Below are 26,662 nucleotides of genomic sequence, written 5' to 3'. Positions count from 1 at the left end.
AAAACAAAAATCTACAAAAAAAGGAAATTTTATTCTGTTTATTCTGTTTACTGGTCAATGTATAACCTTTACTTTGTTAGCAAAAGTATTTTATTTTCTTGGATTGCAATTCCATAGACTGCCATCTTCCTAATTTTCCCTTTTTTAAAAAAATAAAACTTATACTTTTTTCCCCTATAATTGGAAAAAAATATGATGATTGAACTCATAACAAAGAGATGAATCTTCTTTATACAAAACATATACAGACTATATATAATATAATAATAATACATATAATGAAAACTACTTCATTTCAGATAAGTAGAAATTTCCAAAGGGAGACATGGGTTTAATTCTGTTTTTCAATTAGATAGCATTTTACTTTAAGGCATTAAAAATGCTAGGTTTATTAGGAAATAAAGTATTTAAATTAATCACACCATGGAGAGACTAGAAAATGAAAGAAGTAAATGGGTTGCGATGAATTTGTAGTTTCAGATGGCAATCTGAAGAGCAAGAGTCCTAATTCTGCAAGGATTCTGAGCCAAGGCTGCTGAGGGAGTAAGAGGAGGACACTTGCAATATAATAGCTTCTCCTACTTCACCTCAGTTCTGCACATTCAGGGCACAGCAGAGCACCGAGATTGACGTCCTGTGTTTTGCACCTTTAACTTCCTACCAGCCCAGTTTTGAATCCCAGGCAAGTCATTTACTGCTATGAATATCCCTTTCCTATTCCGTGAATTGGAGATAATAGTCCAGGCATCCTCATAACACAGTCAGGAGGAGTGGATGAGTTAATGCAGGCAAAACCCTTGGCATTCAGGAAACTCATTTATAGTGTGGCCAATATTCTAAAATATGAGAATTCCCTCAGTAGAGCTGTTCATTTGTTCATTTTCACCTTTCCTAAATCTATTTAGGAAATGTCTTTCCATTTTCCCTAATTGTTTTCTCTCAAACTTCAAGATTATAAACATTATAAGCATGACCCTCCATCAGCAAAGTCAGTTATGCAAAATAATTTTTCTATTTTCTTCAAACTCAACCTGATTTTTATTTTGAGACCTTATTCTGCCAGGGAGGGTAGTAACAATCTCCATCAATTTGCCGATATCTCTTCTCCCTCCCTGCCTGGGGTTATATGTAAATGTATGAAGCATGTATGATGCCAAAGCTTGGGAAGGAGGGACGTTTGTTCTTAAATGTGCAGGAAGTGGCTGCTCCATCAATGCTTTAGCTGGGTCTGATCATCCATCATCAGTAGTTCCACTGGAAGGTCATGGTTCTCATGTGCATGGTCCCATCTTATCTGATGTCTCCCTTAATTTCATGGGTGCCAGGATATGGGACTCCTTTCCTAGAGTGGAGAGGCTATGCTTCCTTCCCAGCTTCTCCCAGGTATTTGGTCTATACCCCAAGCCACTAAGTTCTCTTGCAGGTTAATTCCACTCTTCCATCTGTCACATCCCTCATTTGTAGCAATGATCATAGCCAATGGCCCTGCCCCTCAAGTTTACAGATACATAATGGAAGTTAATGCTTTCCGCCATGGAGCACATTGAGTTGATAGGTAGTAAATGAAATGTCATGCAGAATGTATTATGTATACTCAACTCAGCAGAAAGGCATTTTAAAAGAGCAAGTTTTGTTTTTCTTAGAATGGATTATGACTGTATATACTGACAATGAATTTTAAATCTCACACAAGTAATATAAGAGGGTTCATTACAGAACCTAGAGAGGGGACCCTTGAAGTCAAAATTGTTACACCTATATCGAAGAAGCAGACAAAGCCTGAAACATTACGCATGCTTTGCGAAAATAAACTCATTTTCTCTGGTGTTTGTGTTTTGACTGAACGCCGACACCATGCTTTTAGGCATTATAATTTTTTTTTTTTTTTTTTACTTCTTCTGGACCCAATAATTCTTCAGAATTTAGCAAGAGGGGAAAAATGTTTACCTTCACCCCTGTTGGCCCACTTGTAAATGTGGCTTTCCTGTTGCCCTTGGTTGTTTCCTGTATTAACCATAATTGGAGGGAAAATAATTCAAAATTTGGTTTTCAAAGAGGACAAAGGGATTGGGAAGCATTATTTACCTACTAGACTGAAGCAGACCTTGGTGGCCATCTGGTGCACCATGTTTTTGGGTAATTAACATGCATCCACACTTTTGTTTTGTTTCCTTTCTGAAGTGAATCTGAAAATGTGTGCTAACAGACTGTCTGTAACACAAAGGAGCCAATGTTAAAAAATTATTATACTCATCCCCTTTCAAAAAAACAATGAAAAAAAAAAGACCCAAACTTTGTTGTGCCACCAAGGCAAAAGCTGCCTTGATAGCTGCCAAAAACTCTGGGTCCCAGACGGAACTGCTAGTTCTCTTTAGTCACCACATTTGGTGAACAATGTTGTAGGCCCAATATTCCCCCTTGCTTTCCATCAGGCTTGTCATTCACAGCCTTCAGGGGAACATTTCCATGATCGAGTATTCATGGCCACGGTGGTACAGCCCCATCCGTGGACTCGATTTTGAATCTGGGATTAGTTCTCACTGATTACCAGCTTGAGTTTGTTTTTGCAAATTACTTTATCATAACCATAAATTCAAGTGAGTCAACTTACTGGATGGCTGTTCAGTGTATCTATGTGTTGGCAATATATATTCGATTTAATCGAGAAAAAATTATTCTTCCTCGCATAAAGCCTACTGGGGAATTCAACAAATAGGTCACATATACAAGTCTAAACAATTTCTTTCTGGAAGATTTTACTTTATAATGTCAGTACAATTGCTTCATCCTCAAACCATCTGGATGTATTTTAAGTCAACCTGAACGAACGAGTAGATGAGAAAACTCAGGCTGTTCTGGTGAACATAAGTGAAAACATTTATTATATAAATAAAAATTTGCAGCTGAAAAGAGTGGTTGAGGGGTAAAGGTAAGAATTTAATGACATTTCATTGAAGCATGTTAATCTCACAACATGGATCTTTAAAACTAAATGAATTACTCTTAACACAAATGGATATTTAGTGTTTACTTTTAAACATGTATAAAGGTTAGCTTATTTTGGGTGAACACAAATTGTTTTCTGATCTAAGAACAATTCTAATTTTAGATTTTATATAGCAATATATGCACTAGAAAAATATTCTAAAGGAATTATTATATCCTCCTTCTACTGATGAGAAAACTGAGATTTAAAAACAAATTACTTGTCTATATTTACTTGTCCAGCTAGATCTTAAAGTTAAATGGACTCTATATTCATTTAGTTCCTCCTTCTCTTGCTTTCTCTTTGAATGATTTTATGCCTGCCATGATTCTGCTGTTAAGATAGATGCCTGAGTACAAACATGCATAAGAAAGACAATGCGACCGAAATAATCACACTTAACATGATTGTATTTCATGCAGGAAGAGAGACAAGGCCGTATGAGTCATAGAGGTGTGGGTATGGGGATGCGGAGAGTAGAGAAGAGTGCTTGACTTTGTGTGTGTTCGTGTATTTACTCCTGTGTGCATGCGTGGTGGGTTGGAGGACAGGGGTCTAGGAAGTTCCAAAGATCTATAGGAATAGAGAATTCTGTAAATATTTTCCCTTAGCAAAATAAAATATAACTATTGCATTGTTTTCATCCATGGGCTCTCTTTTATCATTTCCGATGGCACCAGAAAAAAAGCCACAATTGGGGCTAATTCTGAGTTCAAGACGTCTGCAAATAGAACTAAGAGTAGCCATAGATGAGTAGGCCATGAGCATTCAGCCTGTGATGGAGGATGAGAGAGATTCTTCAGGTCTCTTGCCCTTCTTAGTTCTTCTTTCTTCTCAATCTTATAAAGAAAGGGATGAATGGGGTGGAATGAAAAGGAGCCCTCTCAAAATTTTTCTGGAGAGGAATAATTTTGTGCACATGACAAGTGTTCCTAGGCCAGTATGTAAATTTTAAAAATTTGTTTCTTTCTAAACTGCATGTACTATTATTATAATGAAGTAAAATAATGTTCTTTTTATATGTAACTGCATAGTACGGTATCATTAGGAAAGAAAAGAACACAGACCTGAAGTGATCAGAGCTTCTCTGGCCTCTTGTCCAATGGGTCCTTTGAGATACCATGATAGAATTCAAAGTGCCAGAGATTCATTGTGGGTGATGCTCATGAAAGAAAGATAAAGTGAAGAAGGAGCAAGGACAAGAAAGGAAAAGCTTTAGATCATGATGTAGGTATGCGACCTATTAAAGGAGAAGGGGAGGGAATGAGCATTAAATAGGAAAAGATTCAGACTGCAGTGCAGCTCTACAGAGTCTTGGCTAGTCCAGTGGGTGCTGGGGCACAAAAATTATCCCCAGAGGCATCCCATATTGTCAGAGACGGTGCCCTGGTACCTCCTTTTGGCTGAGACATTGGCTAGAGACTGCCCAGGAGGAGTGTGTGACCTTGTCTCAAACATTGCTGAGCACAGCTAACTGGCAAGTTATTTCTTAAAGGCAGGTATGGACAGGACACCTCTTTGGTTACCACACATGGCTGGGAAGAGCGTGAGGCTGACTCTGTGGCCACACCCCCATGACATCGTGAATCCTATGTTGTAATGCACAAAATGCCACTAAAGAAAGTGTTTAGTCCTTCCAGTCACTCTAAAAATCCCATAGAAATCTATCCCATTTTACAAATCATCAGAGAAAAGAATTTTAGAATCATTTTACTTTAAAGAGGCGATCCATTTTACTTTTGCATTTAACATTTTACTTTTACATTTACCACTCATAATATGAGGAAATTCTTCTGATAGATAATGTTTTAAATCTCTCACCCTGCTCTGTTCTACCCATTTCACCTTGCTTAACTTAGTGGTGTAGAATCACAGCTACCCTGTAATAAATGCTTTACCTTGCTCACTTTTTTCATTGAGGTTAAAGTAGCCCAACTGATTTTAACTTTATAGAGTGGCTTTATTTGTTTAGGGTAGATATGCATGAATATGCATTATAACATATTTATTAGTATATTATGACATATAGTACGGATGTATATTTATTAACACACACATCCACACATCCCCAGAGAATTTTCAGCTGTGCTTTGGTTTATTGCTAATGCCGTAAACAAATTATGGAAGACATATTAGAAACTATGGATGAATGATTCTCAATGCTACATTCATTGAAAAACTAAGCTGTGTAAATAAATACACTGTTAAAAATCAAATCTGTTTCAAGCCAACTCTGCCACTAACTATCCTGATGACCTTGGGGATGTCATAAAGCCTTCTCTGCAAAATAAGGAACTTAAGTGAAATCCAAGGTTCTTGCTGCCCCCATAGCCTTTAACAGTGGTTTCCAAACTGTTCATGCCCTGGAGTTCTAGGATTTTGATGGGTCGTAAGGAGGATGTCCAAGGAAGAGTTGTGAGTGAACCATGACCCGGGCCTCTCATCCCCCACTTCAAGCACAGCAGCTTGGTTTGATTTGTTATCCATGTTATCAGTGTAAAATTCCCATTTCGAAAACTTTAAATTTTGTAAACATCTATCTCTGATTAGAGGCAGGATTATCTAGTCACAGGTAAATGCAATCTAATCAGGAAAAAGCAATGTGTTTGCTTATTGGCTTAAATGTTTTTATTATAAAATGTGTTATGCAGAAAATTGCATACTTTATTTTTTTAACCTTTATTAGTTTCAGGTGCACAAAACAATGTAATAGCTTGACGTTTATCATCTATATCCCTCACACAGTGACAACCCCCTTCCGCCCACCCACCACCCCTCTGACATTGCACACAGCCATTACATTTTCACTGTCTCTGTTCCTAATGCTGTACTGTAAATTATAAGTACATTTTAACATTTGTCTGTAAAGCAAATATCCATATAACTCCATCAAGTCATGAAACAGAACATTACAGGAACCACAGACTTTCTCATATAGCCTTTACCACTCTGACTTCACTATGTCATTATCTTCGCTATGTCAAAGTAACAGGACATCTTAACACAACTGACTCTGACTTTTCTAGCACTCTTTTTTTCTCTTTAGATTTTTTTTTACCACCTGTTTACACACCCTTAAATATTTGATTAGCATTGCCTGTTTTGAACTATATGTAAATAGATTAATAGTGTAATTACTATATTATGACTTTTTCCTGCACATATATTTGTAAGGTTATCTACATATCTTTAATTTGTTCAAATCTTATGTTTTATGTTCTTACAATGGAATAGAACGTATATATTCTATATATGTTCCAAAGATACATATATATGTATATGTGTGTGTGTATATATATATATATATATATATATATATATATATATCCATTCTACTAATGGTGGGCATGTGGGTTCTTTTAAAAAGTTGGTAATTATGAGTAATATTGCTATGAACATTTTTAAATATGAATCTTGGTATACATAAGCAAACATATCTTTAAGGTACATATATATATATAAGAGTGAAGTTGCTGGATTATAGTGTTTGCATATATTCATTTTTACCAGATAATGGCAGTTTTCTAACGTTGCCATAACTATTATACTCCTACAAGTAGAATAGTTCCTGATGCTTATATCATTGCCTACATTAAGTATTGTCAGACTTTTATTCTTTCTCAATTTAATGGGAAAGTATTGAGATCTTATGGCTCTAATTTTCGGTTTTCTAATGTTCAGCACCTTTTCATTGGGTGACTGGCTATTTGGGTTTCTTCTTTTGTGTAGTGCCTATTCAAGTTATTTGCTCATTTTTCTACTGATTTGCAGGACACAGTATCAAAATATAAAAACAATTTTTGATACCACCAGTGAGCAGTCTGAACATGAAATTAAGAAAGTGGTTTCACTCACAATAGAATCAAAAAATAAAAGTAAAATTCTTAGGAATAGATTTTTTAAAAGAAAGACAAGGCATATAACTACAAAACTTTATTTAAATAAATTAAATAAAATGTAAATAAATGGGAAAATATTCTCTATTCATTAATTGAAAAGCTTAATTTTGTTAAGACAGCAATAATTTCCAAGATAATGTTCATATTCAATGCAATCCCTCTCAAAAATCCAAATTTCATTTTTAGCATTAATTGATAAGCTTATTCTAAAATACATATGGAATTGCAAGGAACCCAGAATAGCCAAACAATCATGAGACAGAGGAACATAGTCGGAAGTCTCAAACTTCACAATTTCAAAACTTACTACAAAGTTATAGTAATCAAAACAGTGTAGTATTTGCATAAAAATAGACATGTAGATCACTGGAATAAAGTTGAAAGTACAGAAATAAATCCTTATATTTATGGTCAACTGATTTAAAACAAGGGTGCCAAGACCAATTAATGGGGAAAAAACAGTCTTTTCAACAAATGGTTCTGGGAAACTGAATATTTACATTCAAAAGAATGAATTTGAATGCCTACCTCACACCATGCACAAAAATGAACTCAAAATAAATCACAGTTCTAAGTGTAAGTGTTAAAACTATAAAACTCAGAAGAAAGCATGAGAGTAAACCTTTGTAACCTCAGGTTTGACAATGGTTTCTTAGGTACAACACTGAAAGCACAACTGACAAAAGAAAAAAAATGGATAAATTAGACTTCATCAGTATAATAACTTTGTGTTTTCAGAGGACATGCTCATGAAAGTAGAAAGACAACCCACAGAATGAGAGAAAAAATATTTGCAAATTGTAGATTTGATAAGAAACTTATATCCAGGATACATAAAAGACTCATACAAGTAAACAATAAGAAACAACCTAATTAAAAATATGTGCAAAGGATTTGAATAAGACAGTTGTCCAGAGAAGGTATGCAAATGGCCAATAAGCACATGAAAATATGCTCAAAATCATTAGTCATTAGAAAAATGCAAATCAAAGCCACAATGGGCTACAACTTTGCAATCACTAAGATGACTAAAATAAAAAAAAAGACAACAAGTGTTCACTTTATCTGTATTTATTGAGACAATAATATAATTTCCCCCGTTATTCTATATATGTGGTAATTTATGCTTGATTTTTTTAATGTGAAACATATTCTGCATTCCTGGATTTAAAAAAAAAAGGAGAAGAAGAAGAAGGAGGAGGAGGAGGAGGAGAAAGAGAAGAAGAACCAGCTTAGTACTTTCTGTATATTGGATTTTACTTGCTTGCTTATTTATTTGTTTATTTATTTGTTTATTGCATCTATGATCATGAGAGAAATTGGGCCCTCAATTGTCTATATCGTATTGTCCTTATCTGGCTTTATCATCACTGTTGGGTCATTCTTTGAGAGAGTTTGAGTAAGACTGGAATTTTTTCTTCCTTGACTGACAGTAATAGCATTCTTTCATGAAGACATACGGGCCTCAGATATTCTTTGAGGAAATATTTATGACTAATCATTCATTTAAAAAAATATTGTTATGGACTAATTAAGATTTCTATTTCTTTTTGAGTGAACTTTGTTAGAGGGAATTAACCTTTGCTTTTGTCAGGTACCTTAGGTCCTATTATTTGGGCTCCCTCAAACCAAGTTTAGGGCCTCTGAAATAGCTTGGTTGGCATACTCTAGGTTCAAAGTCATGCTACCGGTGTTCTGAAGCCACAGCATCTCAGTGAATGATTATTTCCCTTTTCCTTCCACTTTCCTCTTCAGCTGCATGTGGCACCGAGACACTCCTCTCTGCAGTTCAACAGAGTTGAGGCGAGCGGGTCAAGTCTAGGTCTTTACTCTTTACTCTAAACCTGAGAAAATAGGTCCTTGGAACCCCATCTCAGTGGAGAAAAGCTCTCTTACAAGTCTCCTCACTCTGGACAGAGCTTGGGCCTCCAAACTCTGTGTCTGGCCCAGCTGGAAGCACAATTCAAATGCTTGATTTCCAGATAAAAGCAGCTTTTGAAACTGTAATATTCTTATCCTTCTGATTATAGACTTTCAACCAAAAACTGGCCAAGAAGTTGCCCTGTGCCCTTTTAAATGTATATTGGGAGTCAAAGGAAAGTCAAAATAGCATATAGGGGAGATGAGAAAATTTAAGATTATTCTAATAGAAATTAGACTTATGGTTCCTGATAGTCTCTGATAATAATAAGTTGACAACACTTGGGGCCTCTACTTTCTTTATACTCCTGTCAATGATATGCTCCATATTCCATTTTCTGACCTACCATCAGCTAAAAGATTGAAAATCCCTCCTTTCCAGGACAGACCCTCCTTTCAACTGGGAATATAATATAGCAGTATAAGAACCATCTCACCAGCTACAATGCTGTGTGAGAATCCAGTGGAATTTTCTAGGGAAGTTTAGGTACATACCTAGCTACTTTTTTTTTTTTTTTTCTAATTAAGGTTTCTGGCAATGACAGCAGTCAGATCCTTCCAGAAAAAATTGCTTAGGGCCACGGTGTAAGACAGAATACTGAGCTGGGTAAATCTTTGGGCTCTCTGACAATGGTATTTCTTATTAGAATCTAGGTAGGTAATTACCTCCAAGTCTGTCTTATTTTTCTTCAAATAAAGACATCTCTTTCTGAGCACTGCTTTTCCTCCTGGCTGAATGGTTTGGCTTCTTAGTCTTGGCTGTCTATTTGTATTTTGCCATTTCACAAAGGGCTTCTATATGTTTCTGCCCTCTCCTCTGTAGAGGCTTTTCTCATGTCTGCACAGAAGCTGCTATGATATTTGGGGTGCATGGTTTAACATTAAGAAATAAGAACAGAAACTAGTTTAATAAGCAGAGCTCCTAATAGCTTTTCAGTAACTTGGGAATTTTTCCTTTCCTCCTCAACCCCACAGTCATGCCAGGAGGCACCTCCAAATAACTATGACGATGACTGATGTTATGGCAATGCCTTACGAGCCCCATCCATCACATGTAAACTCAGTTCAGTGCTGCTTCACTTGGGCTAGACGTGGGCTCTAAGACCGGAGTCTGGCTCTGCTCCAAGTACCCTTTCTGGCTTCTGTCCTGGTGTTTTTATATATGATCTGCAAGTGTTACTGACATAATTTGTCCAGGAGTCATATATGATGTCATGCTTACTAACCTAGATTTTCCTGAGGTCTGTACAGTACAAGAGAAAACCCTAGAAAAAGAATCTCTGATGGTACATAATGAAATAACATCCTAGAAATAGCTTTACATGCCTGTTACTGGGATGAGAGCATATGGTTATCTCTGATTTAAGATTTGCTTCTGAAAATTAATTTAATTTGGAATGAGAGATCCGGGCCAACATTTAGAATCAAACATATGATTATAATTTTAGAATTATGAAGAGAGATGTTTCGATTTCTTTTGTGGATTTTAGAGAGGAGTTGTTTGAAAAGAGGTAGAAGAGGGTTTTGAGTTGAGATGGTTTGATATAAGTATATGCTGGGGATTGAAATTAAGGATATATTTTAATCAGACTAAATGAAACTATATTTTGCATGGCTGTTGTGTCACCTTGTGTGATTCATTTCCAGCACTTGAACACCTGCTCTTTCCACACTGTTTTCCGAAAACCAATCTAGGTGGACAGAATATACAATGCCACATATCAGTGAAGAAAACTGATTTCAGGGACTATGACTGTAAAATGGTTTCATTCGGGGATTTTAATATATCTAGGGTTATAATTTTAAGATGCCAAATAAAACATTACTTCACTGTAAATTTTAAGTCTACGTCTTCCATGATTTGTTTGTAACCAAACAAAAACCAGAAGGAAAAAGCGTATTTGGGATCCTTGGAGTTAATAAAAATTTGTGGCAGCTCCCATTGTGGTTACATAATAGTCTTGGTCCTTCCAAAGTTCTATGAGGAGTCTAGTGAAAAATCCAAGAATGCTGAATTAAATGAAATGTTCTAGAAAGTGAGCCAGGACACTAGACTGGATGTGGATGTGTTCTGTCCCTAAAATATCTCATCTTTGGTTTTGTTCCTCTTATTCCTTAGCTAGCTTATAGACAGAAATGTTCCTTTATACAAATGGTTTTTCTCAGTCAAAAAAAAAAAAGGGATATTCCCAGTTGTGGTATTAATAATGTTGTTAATAATATATAGTATTTATTGAGCATCTTCTATATGATTAAATATTTTACATACCTTATTATGAATCCCCACAACAAATATCAGGTTAGCTAGTGTTTTCTCTGTTTTACAGATTTGAGAAAACTGAGACTCAGAGAGGTCAAATGTTTCGCTTAGGTTCATATAGACGGTAAGTGGTAAAATATGGATTTGAATACATATGTGACACTATCTCAGTTAAGTCAACAGCAACCCTACAGATGCTATTTCTCTTTAACAGTTAGTTGAACAATTAAGAAACCAAAATCCAGAGAGTTGAGTGATGTGCCCCAGTTTACTCTACTAGAAAGAATTACAAAGACCTGAACTTAAATTATCTGGGTCCTCATTCATCTTGCTTCCACTATACAAACTTAGCTTGGCCCCAAGATTACAGATTGACAGGCAACGTTAAATATTAATGCAATTCCAAGTAGTAACCATTGCTGTTCCTTCAAAGGTGATCAAACAATTAAAAGGAAGAACCATTTAGCAAATAGGTACTACTGATTTGTTTCTTTGCCTTCAGTAGAAGTGAGTTCTGACCTTAATATTAACTGATCATGTTCTTCACATGTAAAAAAATGGTAAAATATGAATACACTTTAAAGTTGAGTGTCTGCAATCAGAAAATATGTAAAACAAACCAGTCTGAGACTGTACACAAACTGTAAAAAGAGGGAGAGAAAAGAGACAGTTTAAAGCCAAACATTTAAAAATTGTGAAAAAAAAATGAAAAACCAGCACAAAAATTATAAACCATTAACAAGGAATGGTTTCAATAACTTTTTGTTTCTAGTCAAAGAATCCCATTAATTGTCTATTTAAGAACGTCTTCTCTTAAGGCTCTATCCTTTTAGTGATGAATTAGCCAAGAAGAAAACAAAAACATAAAAGAATCCATGGCGATTAAAAAAAAAAGAAAGAAATTTAAAATCCTTGGATGCAGTCTATACACCCTGGAATGAACACCTCTGAGTATGGAATATTAACTCCTGAGAGTAGGTGGTGCTACCCCACAGGGCTGTACCTTCAGTGATTGATGTTTTCTGGTTGGGTAACAGTGGTATGTGCAGTGAATGCTGTTCTAGAGAATTAGCTCAGATGATCGTACAGCCACAGATGTTTTACTGAGAAGTAATGTTTGTTTTATGCCCAGGGTCCTCCTAATACAACTGTTGATAAGTGTGTGTGTGTGTGGGGGGGGGGGGGAGAAGGTAGGATAGAGGAAAACAGAAAGGAAATAAACAGAGTGCAACTATCAAGTGAGAGAGAGGAGAGAGCAAGGTCTCTTAGAGAAGATAATATGCATGATTTACACTTGATTTTACCTCCCAGTCTTTAATCAACTTGCTGAAAACGTAAGGCCATTGTTGACTTATGAGCCGTCAAAGTCAATCATCACTTTACTTGATTTCTCTGGAGCTTTTTGAGTTTGTTGACCATCTTTCATCTTTGACCAAATGTTTTTCCCTTGGTTCCTTCATATCCTATTCCTTCATTTGCAATTTCCTATTCAGGCGATGTATTCCTCAAATGTTCTAGTTTCCCCCCAAATAAATCAGTAATATAAAAAACTCCTGAATACTTATGACATAACTATGTCCAAATGTTGTTTGTAATAACAAATGTGAATGGAATTAACTCTCCTGTTAGAAGACACACTCTCAAAATAAAATACAACAAAAACATTAAAAATAAAAGGAAGGACACAGTTGTATTAGGCAAATGCTAACAATTAGAATTAGGAATTGCCATGCTGGCATTAAAAAACCAAAAAAACAAAAATGGTTTAAGTAGAAATTATTACCAAAACTAAAAAGGTTATATTTTTATATTGATTATGGATAAAATATGTGATGAAAATAAACACCACTAACAAATACAGTTTTTGAGTATTTGCTTGTTTGTTTTATTGACAGACAGCCTGATTAGAATATAGGCTTCCCAAGGACAGGGATATTGCTAGAGATGAAAGTGAAGTTGCCAAATACAATGGGATACAAGTGCAGTAAAAGGTTTTAACTCAGTCTTTGGTTACGTAGCCAAAAATCAAACAAAATAAAAAGAGATAGAGGGACCGAATGATGTCTCTTGCAGAAGAGAATTGTTTAACACTTATGAAGCACCTGGTAGCACACGAGATTCTTAATATCGTAGAATTTGTGGTTTGTCTAATATAATGCTATAAGCGCATTTATCTTTCTCATGACTATCTCGTACCCTATACACTTTTAAGGAGATTGAATGTCTTAGAGAAAGTGTGTCCTACATCCTCAGAATCAATCACTGCCAGAAGTTAGTTCTGACCACAGTATTAATTGATCATTTGCTCCTTATGTAAAAAATGGTAAAAATTAATAAAGTGTAGTGTCTACATGCAGAAAATATGTAAAATAAACCAGGCTGAGACTATACAAAAACTTTAAAAAGAGGGAGAGAAAAGAAACATTTTAAAGTCAAACATTTAAAAGTTGTGTAAAAAGGAGAAACCAGCATGAAAATTATAAACCATTCACAAGGGAATGTTTTCAGTGATTCCCTCAACACTTGACTGATTTTGCAACCCATTTTGGTAGAAATTTTAAGGTTTGATATAATTTACACACATATTTGGCATGCTTGACTTACATATTTTTGTAATGGGTGTAAGATGACTATAATAGTTTCTAAATTAATTTGATTCAGTTTCATAATAAAAAATACATAGAGAATAAACAAGGCAAACACAAAATAACAGTAAACATTTGGTATAGACCTCTGTGATTCAAGGTCACGGTACTACGATAATAACCAAAGAATTTTAAATCACACAACATCATATTCATTGGCAATGTTAAGTACTAACACATTAGTTGAATGATAAATACAATAAACATAGTTCACAACACAGTTCTGAAATTATACAGAAGAAAGACTCGTGACTCCAAAGAAATAACATTACATACTGGAGAAGGAAACAATTTTATAAGAACTTTATTAATTACCAAAAAAGTTGAGTTAGAAATGATTTATCATCTAAAAAAAAGTGAGATCGTATGATTTGATACCCCAACCCCTAATCTAAGATGAAATTCATTACTTTTTTTCAGTTGTGCAGTAAAACTCTACATATAGCAGTACTTAGACTAAGTTTAAATATAGTAGGAATTATTGATGCGTGATTTACTGCATTGTGTACCTAAGTGTCTTTAAAAATACGCCCTTCCTTTAGTAAAAATCATTGCAGGAAATTCTAAAGTTATTGACTAGCCAAAAGAGTAAAATAAAATTTTTCTATTAATGAAAAAATAAAGCATATGCTAGGGAAACTGACCTAGTCTAGAGATCAGAATTTTTTTTTGAGGAAATAACGTTTTAACATGAGACCTAAAGGATGAGTTGGATCTCAACTGAACAGTGAGAAGACTTTCACAAATGGGGAATAGTGTGTACAAAGGACCCAATATGAAAGGAATTGAGGCGTATTTTCGTAAATTGAAGGAAAAGATCAAGAATTCTTCTTTATACCAAATTGTCAATACCAATTACCTTGGGCAAAGGTATAGTTTCATTTATTATTCTATGTAATTGTTATGCAGTGGTAGGATTAGGGTGAATTTAAGCATAATTCAAAGCAAAGAAAAGTAAACTCCACTCAATACATATATAAATTTAAGAGTGAAGACAAGTGAAAAAAAACGCTACCTGAAGGTCAAGTTAATTAAAGATTTCCTTTTCAGAACCCTTGATCTATGGTGCTTCTCAAAAGAGGTTCTCTAAATGTCACAGGCAGGCGGATCATCCAGGAATAGTGTTAAAATGCAGATTCAGATTCAGTAGTTCAGGTTGTGGCTTGAGTGTCTGCATTATAATGCACTGCTAGCATTGAGAACTGCTGAGCTAGAAGGATCAGACCTGAGGGCCATCCTGTTCTCCCCTTCCTCTTTCCCACCTGATGAATCACGTCTCCAAATCTCAGCTTGGGGAAGTGTTACACATCAGTCAGGTGTAGCGATTCCTTCAATGTGTCTCAACAGCAGAGTTTCTCAAACTAGTGTGCAAAGAATCGCCTGGGGGTGATTCAGATATGTAGCCTCCTGAGCCCCACTCCAGAGGATCCAAATCAGCTTGGTCTAAAGTACTCTGTGGAAATCCAGGATTTCCAGATACAAGCTTCCCAGGAGACTGACATAGCCGGTGCTGGGATCTACAGTTCATTGAGAAGTGCATTATATCTCCTCGGTCATCAATCATAGCACTTCCCCAATGTTTGGCAGAAATGAGCAAATGAGCGTAGGTTCCCTTCCTCCTTTTCACTTGTGATTATAAAAATTTTAAATGTTCAATCTAGAAAATAAGGAGATACTAGAAGGTATAGAAAAGCAGAAAAATATCACTGGTATCTTACGACTGAAAGGCAGACATTTTTTACTTTTCACATATTTTTTTCCTGGTGCTTTTTTCCCTACATTTTGTTTCACTTGGCTCAGAACATGTTGTATGTATACTACCCTAAGTACTTTTTGGAACAAGAGAAGGTAAGGATGTGTTCCATGGCATTGTTCAATTGAATGTATTGTTTCAAAGGTTGAATGAGACAACTTTTCAAATGTTTACAAAACTATCACTTACTGATTCCTTCATAGCAGACTAATTTACCAAAAAAAAAAAAAAAAAAATCATTACTACCTGAATTTTGTGTTGACAATTCATATTTCATTTCTTAAAAGACCATTCTAAACAGAAAAAAAATCTTATTTCTCAGAAATTTGCAGAAAGTATTACTTTTTTACTTACAGAAAGTATTTCTAATAGCCATTTTATTCCTATTGTTAAAGCTCAGTGATTTTTATATGTTAGATATGAGTCTTCTTTTTTATTTCTAGCCAAAAAATTGGGACTTAACTATTAGCTTTTGAGTGACCTGCCATTTATTTGCAGATATTGACATTTGCACAGAAGGTATTACAAGAAAGGGGCTTGCATGTTTAACACCCTAGTATCACCTCATTGTCTTTGAAAAACCCAGCCAAAAGCAGTATCTTACTTTTAACTGTTCAAATCATGTGGTCTTCTATCACTTGGCAAAGCAGAGAAGATGGATTAGACGTGATTCTTTGTGCCAGCTGGACTCTATTTTCATTGATTCTTTTCTAAATAGTGTATTAGATAACTTATCTCTTTATCCATCTTTTATCCTCACAAATAAACATAATTTGTTTATTACTCTCTGTATTATATTCAGAGATAGATTTAAAATTCAATTTGTGTTTTGAGTTTATGAACAAATGCTGTTGATAGAAAATGTAAATTGTGTCCCTAAAAGAGACAATTTAACAATAACCTAGCCCAAAGTATTGCAGAGATTTAAATCAATTTTTTCATTGCTCAGAATTTACTTCCAAGAAGTAACTTAGCCCTCAGAAGGAAGAATGACTCAATGATCTGTCAGTATAAGGAATATAAAATACCTCTCCCCATTCTCAGGGAAATTTGTTCAATCTTGTGATCATAGGTATTTATAGTTTTTAAGCTTTGATAATAGTGAAGATTCATTCTTCTACACAAGGACATTGAGTAGAAAGGGGAAGAATAAAGTATAACATATATTTGGGTTTGTTAGTACTCAGAACTCTGAGTGTTCCGAAACACTGTAATCAAATTCTGCGTGGTCACAATAGAGTGGAGTAATCGTTAAGTACAAACAGGACCCCTGGATGGTCACTGTGGGTGTGGGTGAGTGATGCGGGCTGGGGGTGGGAGGGAACAAGCATAATTAGTGTTTACTGAGCTTTATTCATTTAGGTATTATTGTGTCAGAGCACCTGCAATGACGTCCAACGCTGCCCTGAACTCACTTCTCCACGTACATAACTCAGGCATATTCAGAACCTCAATTTTCTTAACTTTCTATGTCCAAACAGAGAGAAATGAAACATAATTGAAATCGGTTGAGAACTAAGGAACAGAACATTATAATTTGTTTACTGTTGATCTATTCATGCAGATGACCATGTTTGGGATTGTTAATTTATAATCTAGTGGTCAGATTCAATATCCCAATAGTAATAATAATAATAAACATTGTAGATAGATAGACAGACAGGCAGGCACGTATATGCCTAACTACTTCCAGTAACTCTCAAGACAGAAAGAATAAAAAAAATGTATCTTTCACAGTTAAAGTTTACATTTTGGAAGATTGCATTTCATAGACTTAGTACTGACTTTTCCTCCAAGAATTCAAGGCTTATAAATATATTCAATACTATAGCAGGAAGTGTACGTTTCTCTCTCTATATTACACATTGCGTAGGAAAAGGTTTGTCAAAACCTAAATGTACTCCTCAACCTTCTTATGTTTAGAAAATACTGGTAGAGGAAATGTATTTTTATTTATTTATTTTTTGGAGGATTGGGTGGGGGAGTGTTCCCAGGAGGCAAAGACCCTTTGACTTCTCACCCCCAGTTCCTTAGAAAGAGAAATTGCAGTCAATCCTTTCCAGGAACCAGGGATCTCTATTTTTAGCCTCTGCTGATTAAGACCACGTTGTCTAAATAGGAAGAATGTGAACCATGTGTACCTTTTACTTCTCAACAGTACTTACGAGGTTTCCGTGATACTGACAGGGTATATTTTTGAATAGGTGCATGGATAGTAAATTGCCCTTACTTGAATTCACCGAGGAACATTGTTGAGTCAAGTTGGATCAACTTTTCTTTGAATTGTGCTTTTATTTTGTGCTTTTCAAGGGAAATATAAAGTCTTATGTCAAAAAATTATTTTTGCTAACGTGGCTCTCTGAAATGTGTTCAAGTAGCAAGAGTGAGCTAGAGAAGGAAGTTATTTAAGCCTGAAAAGAGAAAAACAGGAAATCAGAACCTAAATTGGTAAAGTAGAAATTGGCATCATGACCTAAGCAGACAAGATGCAAGGAGTGAGAAAGTATATAGGGCTGGTGTATGCTGAGAAGTCAGATGGAAGGAGAGTAATGATTAGGGTCAAATCAAGATCTTTGTAGAAATAGGAAGTGGAGGGGATAAAAGCAGAGGGCAATCTTCGTGTAGGGAAGAGATCAAAAGCATAAATATGCCAGAAGTGAGAAGCAGAGAAGTCACCATTAGTAAAATGTTGATGTGCCAGCATTTGGTAAGACTTGGAAGAATAAAAATTATCTGGCTGCAAATTCAGGACTAGGTTTGGCAAGTTATACCTATGACAGTAGGAGGACAATCAAGGAGAAATATCTGTTGTGTAGATTTAAGTGACAAGATAGAATTACAAGCAATGAGAAGACCCCAGGGTTTTTAAAGACAAGGAAAAGCAGACTGCCATTTTTCTCTGCATTGAGGCACGCGGTGTTCATGGGGAAAGAACCACCTTGGGAGAGGGCAGCTAGGTCAGCAGGAGGAAGGCAGGTAAGAGCCAAAGCGCTTGGAGGGGACAATTCCTGGATTTTCCACATCTGTTGGCTACCTTAAATCTTATTTCTTCCTTTCCTCCCGAGACCCAAAGTGCTCTCTCCTCTCTTTGCAGGTTCTTTAAACAATGACAACTTTAAAAGACTCCAGATGGCCTTGAAAAAACTTGAAAGTCATCCAAGGTGCACTGTAGGCCTTTGTGGACACTCTATGTGGAGCCAGTCTGAAAACTCTAGTTTTTCTGATTGGATTGTGTCTCAGGGATGAGTTGTGATTGCCAGCACACACAACATTTTAAAAATTAAAAGTAAGCCAGCCCCAATCCATGTTTGCTTAAAAGCAAAAGGGCAATGTAAGTTCTTGTAGCCCCATGGCCTTGGTGTGTATCACTCTATACCCTGCCTGGCCTTGTGGAGAGAGGAAGGCAGAGAACACAGAGATCAGCAGAATAACTCATTCTCTGCTTCTCAGATCGTAGTTAATAACCCACTCCTTCAGCAGGCTCACTGTGCTTGCACAGGAAATTTAACCCAGCGTGGCTTCATTGGGAATATGTTAGGAAAATTCGCAGACTCAACCAATTTTGCCTAGTTTTTCTCTAGGAGTGTTCTATAGAAACCCAAGCTCAGGAGTGAGCTATGTTGACATGGCTTTAATAACAACCAACGAGTAATCAGCTACAAACTTTTAGAAGATGGGGAGATTGCATAAAGCTGAATTTTAAATTATGTTTTTCAAGGTACAAGTGATTAAGAATTGAAGACTAGTGTAAGGGTCATTTGTATTCACTCGTTTCTTAGAAAAAAATAATCCAAAGTTTTAAGATAATACCAAAAATGCAAGAGCTTTGAAGGATAAGATAAATTTACACGATTCACGTTGTGGGTAAAGGAATTTGTGTGTGTGTGTGTGTGTGTGTGTGTGTGTGTGTGTGTGTGGAGAAAGAGAGAGAGAGAGGGAGAGAGAGAGAGAGAAAAAAATTGAAAGAGGAAGAATAAAATGTTTGTTCTCTCGATGTGTTGACTGATTTATAACAAGATGATTTGTGCTAAAAATATATTTTTCAGGCCATCCTGTCCTGTTAGCTGACAGGTTTGCAGGGAAGAACATGTGGGGTAACTGGAGGGAAACAGAGTGAATAGAAAGGTCTAGGTGTTACATGAGTGTTACTTCTGACCATGCTTAAACTTAAGGGGTGATATTTTATTTTTAACACTATTGCCACATCAGTACATCCTGTATCCCATCTGTGGACATGAGACATGAGACATGAGGGATAGATAGGTATTAGAGAAACTAGTTCAGTTGGCAAAGTTGACCCAGCTGGAATATCCTTGCTTTGGTGTACATTTCAACTCCTTCCAGGATACTAATGACAGATGTCAAGATTTGTATAATAATTCTAGTTATTTAGTCAAGTGAAAAATGACAATAACATCCTCCGGTCACCATGGAGGCTCTGCACTCCAATTTCAAGCATCATCAGAAATCCTTGAAAAAGTCATCAGGTCATCAGGAAGGTACAGTGTGCTTGTGATTGCTGCTTATTTTTCTCCATATCAACATGCAAGAAGATTTTCAAGGGATTAAGGACAGCTTGTAGATTCAAAGAGGACTGAAATCACATATTGGTTATTGATAGGATAGAATTATCAGAAAAGTATTTAGACACGGGCAGACATTTCCATATGTAATACAGAGCTGAAAATCACCAGTAACTGTGGCTTTTTGAACAACCCATTATCTAGTGGTTTGTGAATCTAAGACCAAGAGGGAAATCTAGAACTTTGCTTGTCAGCTTTTGTGATGCAAGGATAGTACTTCCTTAATTTCAGTCACTCGTATTCCAACTTCACAATTTTTTCAACATCTGAAATCATCCATACTGCTATTTCCAAAATATTTTATTTAAATAGATTCACTTTTGCTTAAATAAGTTTAAGCAAAATTAAACGCAATGAACATAAATCAGTGTCATTAATTCTGACTAGGTATGTTATTGTCTAAGGCAATAAAGCTCTGTTCTCTTTTTATTAATATATTAAAGCTAGCAGTGTTAGAGAAGTGTTAGGAACTGTCATTAAACTGAGACTTCCTCCTGCAAGGAATCAGAAAGATTCAGGGAAAACTAGAAGATAATAACAATGTTATTTAAGGCACAATTCTTGAATCTCCTGCCAGTATTTGCATAACACCCAAATCACCCGTTGTACCTCCAAAACAGGCGTCCTACCTCTAGGAACTCTGAGATAAAGGGAAGTGGGCACATCAGTGTAATCTCAAGTTATATGTTCAACTGAGTCCCTACTCAGGGGAGATACTAGGTGACTCTGCATAGGCTATCCAACTTGGCCCTGCCACAGATGTCACCACAGCAAAACGGAAAAGGGTAGCTACTGGTACAAGGCTGCCACCTGAGGCAGCCATCTTTCTCCACTTTTCCAGTCTTCCATTCTCCCAGAGGAGTTTAGGTAATCACACTTAGGATGAGATAGAAGACAAAGGAAACTTCTGGTTCTTTTACAAACATGTAATTGGTACTTTTCCTGACTACTTTATTTAAAATATTATCACCCCACATTTTATTATTCCCTTTTACCTTGTCCTGCTTTATTTGATTCCATAGCACTTACCACCACATAGCAGCATACATATTTTACTATATACTACATATGTAAAATACGTTTACATTTATCTGTTTGCTTATTTACTGATTAATTGATTGTCTCCACTACTAGAATGTAAGCCTAGAGTATAGGTATCTTGGTCTGTTGTTCACAGCCATATAGAGTATCTGGCATATAGTAGGTGCTCAGTAAATATTTGTTTAATAAATATGAATGAATGAACCTCCTTTAAGAAAGGAGTTAGTGAAAAGGGATTTCAATTCACCTATAAATATTGACATTTGTAAGAATCAGCTAAATTTTGTTTGATGTAATTATCATCCAATATGAAAATTGTACATTTGTTGCCAGAAAAAAACAAAAATGTTGGCATAGATTTTGAAAAGATTATTTATTTTTTTTTAGGGATGGGAATATGGAGCTGATATTTTTATTTTATCACAGGCTTGTGGAGGCAGCTTAGCAGCAAGTCTGCTAACAATATCATTGACTTATCATGTGTCATAATAATGATATTCTAGATCATCTACAATGAAGTGATGAAATCACTCCTTCCACCAGCAATTGAACTCTAGTTACCTGGGTGTCTAAGCAGAGCATGGGCCCTTTTTTGAAAACTGATCCCACACAATGAAGTGAGCAGAAGACATTACTTAGTACAGAATTTATACAGTGCAGTTCACAGAATATAACTCTGAGGGATAATAATGGGTGTGAAAAAAAAAAAAAAGAAGAAAAAGAAAGGAGAAAGGAAACTATGGTCAAACTAGTTGGAGATACCCTGGGTTCAATGAAGTCACCAAGGCCTATTGTAAAGCCTTGGTAGGCTAATGTGCTAATTTTCCCACCTGTATTTCACCACCCTCCCACCCACTTACCCTAGGATCCTCCTAAGGGACTAATGATCCAACAGGCTCACTTTGGAAGACTTGTTGTATCTCTGTGGGCTGCTGGGAAACCCTTCCAGATGGCTTTCCTGGAATGAAACACAGATTGCTGGCTCTTTCTGAGCAAAGGCATAGAGTTAAAGAGAAAAGTCAGAAACTTCAACTCCATTCATTGACAGACTCAGCCAACACCCTCCCTTCAAGGTCATCCATTTTGTGTGAGAAGTGCATTCTGTAATGTTACCTGACAAAATGACTGATGTAATGAAAAAAATAATGAACCATGTCCCAAGTCCCACCTTCCCATTACCTTCAACAGATATTGATAGTTTTCTGGGTCCCAGTTTCCCTCTTTGTAAATAGAGGGTGTTAGATTAAACAGCCTTTGAAGTCCTTTCCCACCAACACTCAAAAATGGAATGACCTTTGGAAGTCTGTTTCAGCCCTTATGGTTGTTTTATTCTAAAGTACAAATAGATAAGACCCAGATGAGAGAAGAATAACTAGTGATTTGAAACTTGGAAGTTACTGGCTGAATAATGATTTTCATACCTAGGGTGCAAAGCCTTTAAAAAGCCACCTTTCCTAATGTATCTATAAATAGACATCTGCAGACAAAATTCAGACACCTTCGAGGTTTGTGCCTCGAAGCAGGTGAGAGCAGAGCCCCATGGTACTTTTTGTGATGCTTTAATTTTTGTCATAAATGTTTGGTTCTTTAGTGAGGACAAAAGACGTGTTTTAATTTTTCTCATTTTAGCGTTACTTGAATTGGCATCCTTGATCCAGAGCCAACATGATTCTTGAATTTTAAATTAAAGTGCTTAGTGACTCAGACTTTAATTTGACACACCTTTTGCCTCAGACTATTGATAATTAGTCCATTAAACATTATACCCTCAAGCCCTCAAAATAAATATTACAGCAGCAATAGAGAAGATGTAATTTATTATAATAATTCTCCTAAAGTTACCCAAATAGAGGGATAGCAATTTATTGTGCTTTTCTCTCTATCATCTCCTTCTGGCTTTTTAACCTGAGTTTATGCAAATTTTACTATGATGCAAAATACAAACTTCCAAGGAAGTGAGTGCATCATGCAGTCATGCAAGGTGGGACAGTAACGAAACTAGAGGTAAAATCAAGGTTGGTTTTCTGACTGAAACTAGAATTGGAATTTGGAGCTGTAGGTGCTAGTTCTGAATTTACACCTAATTAACAAGAGGATATTACTTGCCTGTGCCTCAGCTTTCTGGTGTAAAATAAAGGTGTTAAAATAAAAAATCTGAGGCATCCTTTCCTATTAGGATAAAAAAAAAAAAGCATTTATGTTTATGTCCAAGGGATGAGATTAAGATGGGAAGGGAAGAGTCAGACATCCACAGGGAGGCAGGGAGTGAAAAGAACACGGGCTTAGCCTGGGCTCAGCTCTTTAATGGTGATTTCCGAGCAGGAAGGCAAAGGCATGTCTCTGGAAGGGGCTTTATAGATGATAGCAACTTTCCTTAAACTAGGTAAAGGAGCGTTATTTGTATTATTATTTATACCTTACCCACATTTTACATAACCTTTTTATTTAGTCATTACTTAGTATACATTAAAACCAATTAAAAATGTGTCAATGTGAATGAAACAGACTCTTTAAAAAGAAAACAAGAAAACATGCCTTACCTTTATGACTAAATTGAATGGTTTTTATTATTGTACATTTTCTATAGTATTTACCACCATTATGACTTTTTCTTCCTGATCCCTCATGAAGTGACTGCTGCTTGTCTGTCAGGCTTCACCCCCGTCCTCATTCCCCCCAGCAATGTCAGGTTCTCTACAGGTTCTCAAATACTTCATACTTTCTAACACTTCTGTATCTTTCCACATGTCGTCATTCTGTCTGGAATGCCTCCCCCAGTCTGCTCAAAGAATTCCTACTTTTATGAACTTTCAATTTTGTCTCAAGTGCTTCTGTGATGCTTTCCCCATCTTCCCCTGGAAGTCTCGTGTGCTCCTTCGTCTCTATTGTATATGCATCGTGTATCTCTGCATTGAAGCAGTTGTATATTGTACTGATTTACATACCTGCCTCCTGCTGGATTGTAAACTCCTTGAGGGCAGAGATTGAATTTTTGTGTGTTCGCAATTGACCTGATTTTCCATCCATCCACATTCATCTGTCCCTATTTACCCACTCTCCCTCCCCTCTCTTTATGTATATTTCAGGTGGTTTAAAAATATGGCTGGTAACTGAAGCGTAGTGATAAAGACATGTTATTAGAATAGATCTTCATTAGTGCAAAGGAAAGGGATAGCATGGGGAGCCGAGCACTGCATAGGAAGGGTGTTGTATAAGCAGAGGTGAAAGAAATTTTGTTAATGGAATCCGAGCTCGATATTAAGAATGCTGTGGTAGTGAGTATGGGAAACCAGTTAGTCACCATTAGTATTTGAGGATGACTGAAGGCTTCAGAAAGTTTCTAGAAGTTGTGATCTGTACACTTGGGCTTTAGTTCTCACCTTCTTCGGATGCAGAAAACCCTATTTGTCATTACTTTTTATTACACTGAGTCAAGTATAAAAGATTATTCACAAAGGACATGTTTAAGTCTCGATTTTTCAAGACCATTAGTTAACACTTAAAGGAGTTTTACCTTTCAAGTTTCAAGAAAAGTATCACACACACTCATAAACACAAAAACTAAAATACTCCGAATTTGTTTTTTGTCCAGAGGGACTTGTTTCTGTTTCTTTCCCAAGCTGCTTTCAGTGAGCTATACGAAATGCCTGTCTCTAGTTGTTTCCTATGAGGTGTGACTTCTTGTCTTTGCTGGGGGACCCTGTACTTCTTTGGTTCTTTGATCTGAGTACACTGTGTTCTCTGGCTGGCTTCTCCTGGGCTCCGCCCTTATGCATTCTGGGTTAAATTTCATTCTGGTTAATCAAGAGCATAACTTTCTAATGGAGTGTGAGCTGAGATGGGTTTTAACCGTGATGTGTAAACTTGGATACCTGTGACATTGGCCCTGTCTTGTGCTCCCTCAGAACCTGGGGCACATCTCTCCTGTCATAATCTCTGTAGCATTTCTCTCATCCACAGACTAAAGCACAAAGACTGTGTTTTTCTTTTATCTATCCAGCACCTTGCTCAGTTTGGGGTACAGAATTTAGTTAAATTATCTGTTGATAAGCTGTTGTCAAACTGTTGAAATATTTGCTTAGCTATTTCTGCTCAGCATTTTGCTGTTTAATCATTTCATCTCCCTCGTGTAGATTAGTTATTCACAAAATATTAAGTATTGACTCAGTTCCAGGAATGAATTTTGGTGTGCTTGTATCTCAGCCCATGGAATTCTGTTACTCATCTACATGTAGAAACTACGTTTTCAAAACTCTTATTCAGGAACATGGTGCAACCATAATTTTTTTCAATTAGCAAGTTTATTTCTATAAACAGACTTATGAAGTTATAAAGATTAATTCAAATTTAGATTTCTATTTAATGAATTCTCACAACTAAATAAGTACATACGAGGTGTGATCTAACAATATGTTTAAATAAAAAAATATATTACAGTAAAAGACATATTGTCATTAATCCCTCTCAAAATACTCTCCCTTGCTTCAAACACACTTATCCATCATTCTTGCCACTTTCTGGAGCAGTTCTGGAAGTCCTCTTTCATGAATGTCTTCAGTTGCACTGTTGTGGCTGCCTCAATGTCCTGAATCAATTCAAAACATTTTCCTTTCATGATCGTTTTGACTTTGGGGAAGAGCCAGAAGTCACCCAGTGCCATATCCAGTGAATAAGGTGGATGACGACACACTGTAATGTTTTTATTTGACAGAAATCACCATACCAGAAGCGATGTGATCACAGAATACAGTGAATGCTGATGCTAAGTGCCATCCAAAGGGAAGTCAGTGATCTTGTCTTGTCAAACCATAGTAACAGTGTGTGACAAGTTTCAACTTGTTCGGTGCAGTCAGTCAGGTATGAGCTACGGTTGACAGGAGGTATGCTTTAAAGTGTGCCGTAAATCATCCTCCATCATGACAATGTTCTGTGTCACACATCACTTCTGGTACGGCAATTTCTGTCAAATAAAAACATTATGGTGTGTTATCATCCAACTTATTCACCGGATCTCCACCATGTGACTTCTGGTGCTTCCCTAAAATCAAAATGGCCATGAAAGGAAAATGTTTTGAATTGATTCAGGACATCGAGGCAGCCACGACAGTACAACTAAAGACACTCATAAAAGAGGACTTCCAGAACTGCTTCAGAAAGTGGCAGGAACAATGGGAAAAGTGAGGGGCAGTATTTTGAGGGTATTAATGGCAATGTGTCTTTTACTGTGATAAATTTTTTTTTAATTTAAACATCTACCGTAATTTTTTACCACACCTCACATAGTGCCATTGAGATAATATCATTAAAGATGGATGCAATTATGCAATGGTAAAAAAAAAAAAATAGTCGTTTAAAACAACAGGATATATTGCTCACTCATGCTATATATACTTGGGTTTCCAGGTTTCTGTTTAATACTGTTTCACTTAGGTTGGCAGGATGATGGCACCTCTACCATCTAGAGCATTACTAATCTATCCAGAGAGGCAATGGCAAAGCACTCAAGTTCTTAAAGGCTTCAACCAGAAAATGGAAAATGTTACTTCAGCTGGTATTTTATTCATCAAAGTAAATC

Source organism: Rhinolophus sinicus, linkage group LG03 (assembly GCF_036562045.2).
Source record: "Rhinolophus sinicus isolate RSC01 linkage group LG03, ASM3656204v1, whole genome shotgun sequence".
Classification (NCBI taxonomy): domain Eukaryota; kingdom Metazoa; phylum Chordata; class Mammalia; order Chiroptera; family Rhinolophidae; genus Rhinolophus; species Rhinolophus sinicus.
This window is presented reverse-complemented; position numbering follows the sequence as displayed.